General features: G+C 44.3%; 1 long non-coding RNA gene across 2 annotated transcripts; it reads right to left on the minus strand.

Annotated features, from left to right (window-relative positions):
• Positions 1-1280: 1280 nt before the first annotated feature.
• Positions 1281-4806, minus strand: LOC113155649. 2 transcript variants are annotated; one of them, XR_004463488.1, is made up of 4 exons: positions 4698-4806; positions 2845-2955; positions 1510-1588; positions 1281-1320 (listed from the first exon to the last, which is right to left on the minus strand). It is a non-coding gene; the product is annotated as an uncharacterized LOC113155649 (long non-coding RNA). The 2 variants fall into 2 exon arrangements; XR_004463487.1 differs by lacking the exon at positions 4698-4806 and adding an exon at positions 3325-3365.
• Between the last annotated feature and the right edge of the window lie 8532 nt (positions 4807-13338).

Here is a 13338-nt window from a genome sequence, read left to right on the forward strand (position 1 = left end):
TCTTGGGCAGCTCTCCTCCCTCTCTGGTTTTCAACACATCCTCCAGAACTGTAGCAGTGATCCAGCAGAAGACTGGGATGTGACACATGATGTGGAGGCTTCGTGATGTCTTGATGTGGGAGATGATTCTTCTGGCCTGCTCCTCATCTCTGAACCTCTTCCTGAAGTACTCCTCCTTCTGTGGGTCAGTGAACCCTCTGACCTCTGTCACCATGGCAACACACTCAGGAGGGATCTGATTGGCTGCTGCAGGTCGTGTGGTTATCCAGAGGCGAGCAGAGGGAAGCAGGTTCCCCCTGATCAGGTTTGTCAGCAGCACATCCACTGAGGTGGACTCTGTCACATCAGTCAGGACCTGATTGTTGTAGAAGTCCAGAGGAAGTCGACACTCATCCAGACCGTCCAAGATGAACACAACCTGGAACTCTTCAAACCTGCAGATTCCTGCTTCTTTGGTTTCAGTAAAGAAGTGATGAACAAGTTCCACCAAGCTGAACTTTTTCTCTTTCAGCACATTCAGCTCTCTGAAGGTCAATGGAAATGTGAACTGTATGTCCTGGTTGGCTTTGTCTTCAGCCCAGTCCAGAGTGAACTTCTGTGTTAAGACTGTTTTCCCAATGCCAGCCACTCCCTTTGTCATCACTGTTCTGATTGGTTCCTCTCTTCCAGGTGAGCCTTTAAAGATGTCTTCTTGTCTGATGGTTGTTTCTGGTCTGTCTGGTTTCCTGGATGCTGTTTCAATCTGTCTGACCTCATGTTCATCATTGACCTCTCCAGTCCCTCCCTCTGTGATGTAGAGCTCTGTGTAGATCTGGTTCAGAAGGGTTGGGTTTCCTGCTTTAGCAATCCCCTCAAACACACACTGGAACTTCTTCTTCAGATTAGATTTAAGTTCATTCTGACAAACTGCAGCTGAAGTTCCTGAATGAAACCACAAAAACATGATCAATATAATTTCTAATGAAAACACAGTTTGACAGTTTCATGACCCTAAATAATTCACATTTCAACATATTAACACTCCACATCTTCAGCTCTCAGTAAACGTCTCATTTGTCCATGATGTTAAATGTTTAGAGAAATCCTCTTACTGCTCTGCAGACAGTCAGCCAGCTCCTCCTGCTTCATTCTCCTCAGGAAGTTCAGTGTGATCTTCACAAATGCCTCTCTGCTGCTCCTCATCTTCTCTTCATCCTCACCATCCAACACCTCCACATCCTCCCTCTGACTCTCTGAGCATTGTGGGTAATCTGGACTCAGAACCTTCTGGATCTTCTTCAGCTCGTTCTTCACAAAAGTGACAATGTTCTCCTCCAGCAGCTGGAACAGAATGAGAAGTGAACATTTCATTTGACCTGGTAGAGGACAACATGTGATTCATGTGTCAGTCTGAAGACCTGCTGGTCTGAACAGAGCAGCGTGGACTTTGTTAGGACCTGAATGGTTCTTTAGTGTTCAATCTAAGTTTTATGTAGTTCATAGTCAAAGTGTGACTGAACATGTACAGACCATAAATACAGAGTCCAGGTCTGGTTGATGCTGCTGGTCAGACTGATCCCTGTGAACCTCTGAGCTCTGCTGCTGAACTCTGAGGAGAAAATATTAGTTTAAGTAAAGTTTCAACGACGACAGGCAGATGACTGTTTGGTTGGTGTTTTAATGAGGAAAACTGGAGCTGTGAACATTGAAATATAAAGTTCCTCGTTTTAGTGGCATGTTGGCAGCTTCAGACACGTTCCCTTACAGTCTTACTGGGTAGATGATGAACTTCTACTGAGGATCATGTTACGGTGGAGCTGCTGCAGCTGGACACTCACTAATTAACTCAGGTTACAATGAGTCCGACTGTTGTTTTATCAGATGCTGTTAGTTTCACTGAACTACAGAACCATGATCTGCTGCTGAGGTACGAGCAGTTACTGTAGTTCAGTTAGACACAGTTCAGTTCATTTTAGAACAGATTGTTCTACATTCACCTGTGTTTCACCTCTAGATATTAACATTTCCTGACTTGTCATTGTTATTCTATGCTGAATGCAGCTGTTCTGTTGTTTCTTTGTCTATTTTATTTTATTTTCATTCATATAATTGACACGTGACATTAACTAGATCTCAACATTAAGAAAAGAGCTTTGTGGTCGCATTTGTCCACCGACTGAAATGAATAAAGATTCATCCATCCATCCATCCATCCATTCTCATCCGCTTATCCGGGGCCGGGTCGCGGGGGGAGCAGCTTTAGCAGAGATGCCCAGACTTCCCTCTCCCTAGACACCTCCTCCAGCTCTTCCGGGGGGACACCGAGGCGTTCCCAGGCCAGCCGAGAGACATAGTCCCTCCAACGTGTCCTGGGTCTTCCCCGGGGCCTCCTCCCGGTGGGACAGGACCGGAAAACCTCCCTTACGAGGCGTCCCGGGGGCATCCGAAACAGATGCCCCCGGGACGGGAAGTGCTACGTGGTGATCAGACATTAAAGAAGCTCAGTCAAAGACTGATGTGCTGTCTGGGCTCCAAAGCTGCAGCTACTTCCTGATCCTCTGTCTGCTCTAAATCAACAACTATTAAAACCTGGTTCAGAGATCCCATGGACACCTGACTGCTGTTTGAAGACACACCTGAAGAAATGGGAACTGGTCCTTTAAGGTTAGATTGTATTTTATACTGGAGAGATTTTTATTCTGGTTCAACATCACTTAGAAAATCAGTTAGTTTGTTAATAATGATGTTTTTACAGAGTCACTAAGCAGGTAGTTCAGTCCTAAAACAGACCATGAAGATCTGGACCAAGACTTGATTCCTGTTTTCAGGAGAATCAGAAAATAAAGTTCAGTTTTAGATTCTTACCTTCTATCAACAGGTAGTTCATCTTTAAATTCAATAGGTTTATCCATAGACCAGTCACTCTTCATGGAGACCCCGCTGGGTTCAGGACAGTCTGGTCTCTGCTGCTTCATCCTGATACAAACCAACAAGTGACTAATGAAAAGTAGTTGAAGCTGAAAACAGATGAACTGTGATCAGCTGAAATGTTGGAAGCAGATAGAGAATCAGTAAGAAGACAGTGGATGAGGAACGTTCTCCTGTTCCTCAACATGGACTCTGATCAAAGATGCTGTGTGATCTTAGTGGAGGAGTTGACTAATCAGTGGTTGGACTCTTTGTTCACTAAGACAGTTCAGAGTTCATCATTAGTTCTTCTAAGATCTGACTGCGGAGCTGAGTGACAGATGTGACAGTGAGTGTGAATAATGATGGAGCAGTGATTGTTGGAGCTGAGCTCTGACATGGAGAAGAGTCATGGACAGTTAGAGATCCTCATCTCACCTCTGAGCTTTGGTCTGGCTCTCATGGTCCCCACACAGAGTGGTTTTAGAGGGAGGGACTCCCTCCTCTCTGTCCTCACACTGATCCATGCTGCTGAATCCACATCCACATCAGCTCACACACACGTTCTACCTTCATGTGGAGAGGAGACACAAAGTAGTACAAGTACACACACTCTGTACTCAAGTAAGAGTGAAAGTACATGCTGTAAAAGTACTGCAGTGAAAGTACATGCTGAAAAAGTACTGCAGTAAAAGTACATGCTGTAAAAGTACTGCAGTAAAAGTACTGCAGTAAAAGTACTGCAGTGAAAGTACATGCTGTAAAAGTACTGCAGTAAAAGTACTGCAGTAAAAGTTCTGCAGTAAAAGTACTGCAGTAAAAGTACTACAGTGAAAGTACTACAGTGAAAGTACATGCTGTAAAAGTACTGCAGTAAAAGTACCACCTACTTCTCTTCCCATGTTTCCTGTCTATCTCCACAACTCAGCCTCAACACAGCAGAAATCCACAAAGAAGTAAAAGTACTGCACAGATTGGAGTGATTTAATGTGTATTACTGTGTAAACATCAGTAATGTTGCAGCAGGTAAAGGTGAAGTTCACTTCATGTACTGACAGGTGGTGAATGTGTACTAATACATCACAGATCAGCTGATCAGAGTTTCAGTTCAATAGTACAATATTTTCCTGTGTAGTGCAGTAAAAGTACCTTCAAGTAAAGTACAAGTATCTCATCCTATGAATGGACGTGGTACTATTACTCTGATAAATGATGTACTTTAATGTACTAACTACTTGAGTAGTTTCATGTGTAATACTTCTCCAGAGGTCCAACTGCAGACCTCAGTTCTGAGTCCACTGGACATGAACCACCGAACATCTGGGACCGAGTCTCCTCCCAGACCTGAGGGACCTCAGACCGGAGCTCAAGAAGGAGGAAGAGACCTCTTCCTGGATCACTGTCCTCTTTGATTTCTTATTAATATTCTATCTGAACATTATTTAAGCCCATGAGTCCTGTAGTGAGGATCTACTGACAGAGAAAGTCGGAGCTGTTCTCCAGCGGCTGTCCGGCCGAGCTCAGACCGCATTTAGTGGCTCAGACAGCGGGAGAGCAGCGGCTCATCTCCGCCTCCTCCACAAGCTGATGGAGGCAGGAAAAGCTGCCTTCAGTCCTCAGTAAGTGGAGCTCCACAGGAACAAGGACTCTGTGATCCACTAGAGACCATCCACGAACTCTAGGTCCAGTAAAGACGCTTTGAAACGGACTCGTTGGACTGAAATGTTCCAGGAAGTGAAACTAAAGGTCTGTTGAAAACCAGACGGACACTTTCTAAGTTTGCTGTTTGTCTGGAGTTTGTAGATCCTCACCTCTAGTGATGAGCAGAGAAGATCCAGAGTTTCTACTTTTACTGATGAGACGAATCCAAACTTTACGACTCTTCTTCTTCTTCTTTAGTGACGTCGATATGAAACGAGCGTTTCCGGGAACAGAGGGGAGGAGCCAACGTGATGACGTCAGAAGCGTGACTGATTCAGGAAGTGGTTCAGAGTTTGCTGTGAGGTGTTACAGCTGTAGAGACCCTTCAGACTCCATTCAATGTGGGTTTATGAAGGAGAGTTTGGAAACTAGAGGTTAAATAGAGGTTAAATAGAGTTTAAATAGAGTTTAAATAGAGTTTAAATAGTCTGGAGAGTTTAGGGAGAGAGATTTAGGAGAGTAGGAGAGTAGGATAGGTGGTAGGATGGAGGCAGCGAGGAAGAGGAGGATTTCCCCTGTGTGGGAACACTTGGATCTGATCTCTCCTAACAAGAGAAGTTAAATCTAACATTATTACAGACGCGTTAGGTTTGATTATCAAGAACTATTTTATTCAGAGGTGAGGTGTTTATTGGGTTCCAAGGAGTTGGGGTACAATGACAACACCTCATCCATGCTGAGGCATCACCGTGTCTTACATGAGAATAAGGAGGAAACTAGAGCTTCATCTAGTCAAGGTACAGTAAGTCATAACTATATTACAAATACACTATCACTGTTTTTATGTTTACTTTAGTTTATTGTGCAAATAAAGACAAGTAACACTGTTTTTATTCTCTTTTAACCAGACACCAGAAAACAGGAGCTGGATGAAGCCCTCGTCTCCATGATGGTGAAGGACACACAGCCCTTCAGTGTTGTGGAACGAGTTGGCAAAGGAGAAGGCTCAAGTTGAAAAGGTGGCTGCTGTTAGCCTTACTTCTGACATGTGGACATCCATCAACATGGACGCCTACCTGACTGTAACGTGCCATGTTGTGGGTCAGAAAATCAGGCTCAGCTCAGTGCTGTTGGGGGTGCAGGCATTCCTCCAATCACACACTGCTGAAGATATAACTCGTGTGAAAGCCTCCCTGATGGAGGAATGGGGAATCACTAATGAGGTGACATGTATGGTCACTGATGGTGCTCCCAATATGTTTGCATGTGAGAGAGCTCACAGGAACTCGACCAGAACCCTGTGCTCTTTGACATCAGGACCAAAGCAAGGAAGCTGGTTGGCTTCTTTAGAAGCAGCACCTCTAGTGATTTAATGGCCTACTCATCTGTATCTTTAAAGGAGAGGCTTACACAAGCGCAGCTACATCTGGGGATGACAAACATGAAGCTAATGCAAGAAGTGGAGACCAGATGCACCAGCACATGTTTGATGCTGCAACGTTTGGTGGAGCTAAGGGGGCCAGTTGGAGCAGCGTTAGCTGGACTACAACATGACATGACCATGATCACTTGAGATGAGTTCAACATTGTTGGAGGGGGCCTTTCTTTTCTGTCTCCCATTAATGATGCCACTGTAGAGCTGTCGGCCCCCAAAGTTGTCCCCCTAATGAAAATGCTGGAGCAAAACCTTCAGGAGGAAATAGTAAAGCCGGGACCTGCAGTGGCTTTGAAATGGGAGACCAGCTCATCAGGCAACTACGGGAGAAGCTTTATTCTCTGCAGTCGATGAGCGTCGTGTCCCTTGCTGCACTCCTGGACCCCCGATTTAAAGTTAGTGGATTTTTCAGTCAAACAAAAGCCACCGAAGCTCTAAAGCGACTGACCTCAGAGTGTGCTACCATTATAAGGGCACAACATAGCAGAGAGGAAATCCCCCAGGCTGCTACCTCTCATGATGTCACTGGAGTTGATCTATTATTTGACATGTTGACATCAGTTATTCCTATGAGAACACTTACTAACATGATCTGTGGTTTCCTCTTAGGCAGCAAACTGTGGCGTCGTTTAGACGCCAGCGTCATGGAGGCAAGGAGGTCTCAAAATGTCAGTGCACATGCCACTGTGGAGGTCCAGCAGTACCTTTCAGAGCCAAATACTGGCAGACTGGAAAACCCTCTGGAGTACTGGGAGAGGCCAAAACTCAACTCAAACCTGCACTTACCTTTCTGTTCACACCATCATCTTCTGTGCCCTGTGAAAGAGTCTTTATCTCCGAGGCCGGAGAGGTTGTGTCAAAAAAAAGAAATAGTTTAAAACCAAAACAGTTGAGAAACTGTTTCTGAATAAAAATGAATAAAATGTCCCCTGTCCTGTACATCACTGTCCAAGTTACACAAGCATAACCTGTCCCTTTTCCTTGTTCCACAAGCACTTTGACCGTCTGCCTGATTACACCCACACCATTTTCAGAGAAACAGTTTAACCTGCCGTATTATGATATTATCATTTAAAGAAAATGTACACACATAGAATACATACAAATATTATTCTACACATATGTGATAATTTATGTACAGAGATTATTTGTTCATACATGTTTTGTAATTCATAGTCGTTCCCAACAGACACAGAAATTCAAAGCATTACACACGACGTGGTTCAGATCCAGCTGCCTGTGATTATACACTTGGCCACTAGATGGTTTCTGCACATGAAGCTTCCAGAAATGAACCCTTTCTCGAACCCATGGACTCAAGTGGTTCAATGCCTCATGTGGCTTCATCTCACCATCACTGCTCCTCTTCCTCCTCTTCCTCCAAAGAACCTGGTGCATTGTCTCGACCTACTCTGCTGGAGTGTGGGTCTGAATGAACCACCTCCCGGACAGAACATGAACCAAATCAAATCCCACTAGACTTTATGACCTGGTCCCGTATTTGTCCTGTTTCTACTGAGAACACCCTGAACTCTGAACTCCATTCTCTTCTTTCCAGCTCTACTTTCAGCCCCTCTCTCTCTTTGAGTAGCAGTCGTTAGAAAAGTTTTATATGAGAGCAGAACATTTACCATTTACTTTGAAGCAGCTGATTCAGAAAATGGTTCACTGTTCTGAAACATGTGAGTCACTACTTTGGAGAAATGTGTTTGAAATCAGATCAAATGTGACTGAATGTTATTTCTATAGAAGACTTTTCTTTTAAGATTTACAATTGTTCCATCTGATTTATTTTAATCACAACTTCCTTCATCAAGTCACTCGAGAACTCGGCTCAACACAAATGTCTTCTATAGAAATAACATTTCAAACACATTTCTCCAGCAGATGTGGCCAAAGTCAAACCACCTGTTGAGACAGTCAAACGTCTCTTACCTGTCAAGATCAAATGTCCAACTCTCCTCATTAGAACTCATCAGTTCTTCAATTCTATTGGTGGATCATGAGTTGAACTAATAAGTGAAACAGCAAATGAAGCAGTGATGAAGGAAAACATTGTAGAACAGCTGGATGTGGATTCTGTGGTGTTCTTCTGACAGCTGCTTCTACTCTGCAGGACTCACACCTGGAAACACCAAGGCTACAGGGATCAAGGATGGAGGGAGCAGAGATGAAGGAGCTGAGGACAGACGACACAGTGAGACACATGTTGGACTGGAAGTAGCTTTGTTAGTTGGTGCTGTGATGGTTCTTGGTGTTTGTGGTTTTGTCCTAAACACGAGAATCAACAAAGGACAGAATGGTCCTCAGTGAACCTGTCTCTAAAGAACCCTGACAGAGGTCAGAGGTCAGAGGTCGTACAAGAGGCTGAAGTCGGGTCAAGTGAGGGATTGGTAGCAGCCAGATGTGAAGTAAGTCTGTCTCTGATGTGGGTAGAGAAAAACCAGAGGGTGGCAGGAAGAGGAGAATCTGTGGAACTGGATCAGGGGTCTGTGTCCACAGGGGGGACTGACCCAGGTCTCTAAAGTGGAACCAGTTAAGACCCAGACCCAAAGACTTAAAGGCGTCGTGTTCTGATGTTCCACTTGTGTTCCTGGTCGTGAAACAGCAGGTTTCAGTCTGAACAACTCACTTTGTTCAAGTTCAGAGAAGAAGAAACACATGGATCATGTAGTGGAGGAACTGTTCTGTATCGCTTCAGTGATGACCCGGCTCATTAATGATGGAACAGCACCAACATTCAGCCTGTGTTTCTCTGTGACACAGCACTAATCCATGAAGCTAAAGCTAAAACACAGACACAGTGACCCTACAGCCGAGCTCCAGTCCATCAGAAAAGAAAGGAACTGGTTCTTATGAAGCAGAGCTGTGAGTCTGAGACACAACACAGAGTCATGAAGAAGTTGGACTATTTGGTTTGATCCGTTTGTTCTACATCACACAGTAACAGTAAAACCATTCTCTGACTGTTGGTTCTTTTTGGAAATCCTGGGTATTGTTTAGTCCATGTTTTCATGTGGACTGGACATGTGTCTTCACAGTTTATGAAGACGATGTGTGAAGCTGGTAGAGGACAGCGGTGAGGTCGTGTTTGGGGTCAGTTCGACCTCCTGGAAGTTTTCCATGATCAACCCAGTCAGAACACAGTGTGGTGAAGTTAGAGCTTCCACTTCAGTCTCAAAACTGAGGAGCTGCTGCATAAAGAGGGATTCTAACATGGACTGGAGGGTTTTTAACTTGAACCTGATCTGATCTTGTATCAATGGAGGACTAGAATAAAAGAAAACCCCTAAATCCAGCTTCATGTGTCCACTTTAAAGGAGTGGTTTAGGATTTGTGTTCACAGGACACACAGCACCATTCTAATCCAACACGTAGAGAGTGCTCTTATATAGACAGATTCAGAAACTTTCAAATGATGACATCATTGATAAGACGTGTCTACATCACAGAACAACTATTTCTCTTCACATATATGTTGTTTGTTACTGAATTCCACTGTTTAAAACTGCACCATCAAACATAAGGAGGAACGTTTCCTGCTGTCCCAGTTCAACAGCTTCAGTTCATCGTGGGACAGACGTGGATCAAAATAAGAACTGAACAGAAAACTAACGAGGACGATGTTCATCATCAACTTTAATCAGCTTCTGCTCTTTGAGTTCCAGGGGAGCTGTGGCCTCTTTTACTCTACATGATGTTCAGCAGCTTGTTCAGCATCCTCCACTCCACAACCTGCTCCAAGGGCTCCAGTGAAGCCCCCAGCACAGAACCAGCCGTCCTGGTCTGAGGAAAGATCTGTGTGTGTGTGAGGATTTGTATCCAGAGGACGAGATCCACAAAAATGGAAATGAACATTTGTACAAGTGACTTTGTGCAAAAAAACAAAAACAAAATACAAAACGTGACTTTAACACATATTTAGATACTTGGAAAACTGCTCTGTATCAACTCCACATATCTCACTGTTCTCTGTGTTCAAACTATTTTTCTGCTCTTTTTTCTTAGTTAACATTTTATGGAGTTTGGTGTTTTGGACTTTTTGGAGGAGGAAACTGTGGATACTGGACGTGTTCTTTCATTTCAACTGTGAATAATAATGTCTGGGACTTCTCCAAGATTGTCTCGGTGAACTGGTCTAATGACGGAGCTCCTCCAAAGTAAAGTGTGCCCCGTATCACAGACTTCTCAGGTCAGTTACAATCCCGATGTTTAGTGATAGAAGCACACGTTGATAAATGGTGTTTGGAGAAGTGAGGGATGAAGGTTGACTCTTTGTCCTCTTAGTAAGAAGGTAGCTGTCATCATCTGTCATCAAACTCCACGTTAGCGGCGCACCTGTGATCGTCACTATTATCACGTTGCGGCTCTAATGATCACGTTCACGTCCATTCTCAGAGTTTAATACCATTTATTCAGAAGCAAACAAACACAAGCTGTACACCTGGGGGCCCATGGTGCTGCCCAGTTACTACAAAACAAACCAAACAGTCAAGAATCACGACTGGAACAAACTAAAGAACAAATAAAAGCAGTGAATAAATCTGCAGAGTCACTAACAGAGCGACACAATGACTGATTAACATCTGCTGCAGCTCATCGATCCAGGTTAAAGCTGCTTCTAACTGAACTAACTGCAGCTTCAGGTCCTCACTTCCTGTTCCTGTGATCACTGAGTTAAGAACAGAAACAGGAACTAGACAAGGTGAAAAACTGAATCAGGGAATATAAACTGGTTAAACATGTGTTAATGAGGCTTCAGGAGGAGCCAGTGAAGAAGACAAGAAGACATAGATAAGAAGGTGAAACATGAACCGTCCTGATTCAAGACAGAGTTCAAGTCTCAGTAGAAGAAGGAGAATCAGCTGCTGATGTGTTGGTCTGTCTGTCTCCTGTCTTCAGTTTCCTGTGGAGACACAAACATCAGTTAGTTCACATCTCATCTCTTTATTGATCCTGCTTCATCTGTAACATCACAGATTGACACATGTACACAGTAGGAAACAAGGACCTGTGATGGTTCCTGCTCTCACTGATGAATACAGAACATCTGGATCAGTGGACTCTGAAACACAAACACACACAAAGTAAAACGACAACGATGGAACTGAACCAAAACGTGTGGACACAACTATACAGCAGCACACAGAGCGTCCAGCCCACCTCTGCTGTCATCTGTCTGTTCGACCACATTAACGTAGATGTCACTCTCTGCAGGAGAAGAATCTTTACTTCCTGAAAAGACGAGTGGAGAAAAACAGACACAGACAAATTGAAAGATCCATGACTGAATGTTTGTCCCAGTCCTTCCCTCATCAGATCAGACGACACCTTCACATCACAAATAATTAGCACAGTACGTTCCTCTAGTGACGGATCGTTATCTGATTTGTTGAGCTCTGCTCCTCATGATGTTTAAAAAGCTCTTTGTCAAAGGTTTGAACAGAGATATTAAACCTCAGAGAATAAGACGACCATTAAAATTTGGTTTGATTCCTGCTAGAAAACTACTGATGACTCCAGATACAAGTTTCAGAGATCAGGTTGACTTCAACTGAGATGATCCAGCAGACAAAGGTTGTGCTGATCCACTCCACCTCTGCAGAGACACGGGAACAGGCGGCAGGTCAGCTGAACAGGTCCAGAACAGGTCAAATCCACCAGTTCAACAGTTCCAGAGAGCAGCAGGCAACAAAACCACAATCCAACAATCGTCCCTGGAAGAAGGAGCTGGATGAAGGAACAGACTCCACACCGGTCTTGAACTCTACTGACAGTTCATCCTTCGACCTGTCCGTCGCTGCTCTGAACCCTCGGTCTCAGTGTCCACGTTAACTCCAATCAGCTGGACCTTCCTCTCTGTTTCCTCCTCCAAGACTTTTGTGTATTTACCAAATTAAACCAGTGAAGCTTCATGATGTATTCTGTCCATTCATTCATTCGTCTTCCTCAAGTCCTGGAAACAGATCCTTCCATGGTTTCTACTTCCTCCTTCTTTTGTTCCAACTTAAGTTCTACAAATAAACACTGCCTTAAGTCCTTAAGTTTAATTCCAGACTTTAAGCATCATGGGTTCCTCTGTGGTCACCAACTGGACCACTGTTCAACCAGAAACGTGCGTCAGTGTTTGAAGGTTCAGTGATCTGAGTGGGACGAGATGAAGAAAATGTCTCCTGTTGGTGAACGTGTGAAGATCCAACTTCAACCTGAATCGAATGTTACATCTCAAACAGGCCTCTGGACGTGTGAGGACCAGACTAAACTACAACAGCATACACAACAAGGGTATCGAACCAAAATCTGTCCACACAGGTTCATAAAGACACACAGAGACAGTTCCAGCCGACCTCTGCTGTCGATGTCCTTCTCTCTGATGACGACCTCAGCGTAGGTCACGTCCACTGGACCAGAAGAGTCTTTCCTTCCTGAAAGGAGAAGAAGAGGAGACACGTCAACATGGACAAACTGAAACATCCATCACTTCTCTCTTTGGACTCAACGTGTACTTGTCCTTCAAAAGACGTCCCAGTCCGAGGTTTGACGTTAGAGGAAGGTTTTAGTTCCTGAGTCTCATCATCCACTCAGATTCTGTTTGTGAATTTAAGTCTCTCTGTTGAAACTGAACAGGTCCAACCTACAGAACCAGTCCCAGGTGATGGACCTGGTTCCTTGGTTTCTGTTTTACCGTCTGAGCTTCATTCTAACCAGTTCATGTTCTGCTGTGGTTTCATCATCATGTCGTCTCTGTTTCTAATGGGAGTCTCAGCAGCAGCGGTCTGGACGGTTTTCACTCTGTTCAAACACGCTGCAGGAGACGTTTTAATAAAATCCTATATCCGTCTGTCAGCTTTTATACCTGTTTGTTTCCTCATGAGCAACAGAACCAGTAGAACCGGAGGACCCAGAACTGCCAGGACTGTGACGAGGACAGAGAGCACAGGGGGAGTGGGAGTGGGGGAGTCTGGGAGAGCACAGGAGGAGTTAGAAGAGCAGAGGGTGGTGGAGGGTGGAGCAGAGGTTGTAGGAGGAGGATCTGTGAAGAGAAGAGTAGAATCTGGTTCAGTGATCAGTTTAGGATCAGGGTCATAGAAACAGGAAGTGATGTCAGGGTCTGACCTCTGACCCTCAGCCAGCTCTGAGCAGATTCTCTCAGAAGAACATGAGTAGAGACCTTAAAGAAATAAGCTGTGACTGTGGAACCTTTTCTAGTTCTACAACACACAGTGACATCACTTCCTGTCACCACAGGAACACAACTTAGCATCAGCACTGTGAGAGTGGGAGGAGCTACGGAAACTCAGAAGGTACTAAAAGGGCGAAGAAAACAAATAGTTTAAACCAGGATTGATCCAAAAGACAAAACTCAGAACATAATT

The sequence above is a fragment of the Anabas testudineus genome, chromosome 18, assembly GCF_900324465.2.
Source record: "Anabas testudineus chromosome 18, fAnaTes1.2, whole genome shotgun sequence".
Taxonomy (NCBI): Eukaryota; Metazoa; Chordata; class Actinopteri; order Anabantiformes; family Anabantidae; genus Anabas; species Anabas testudineus.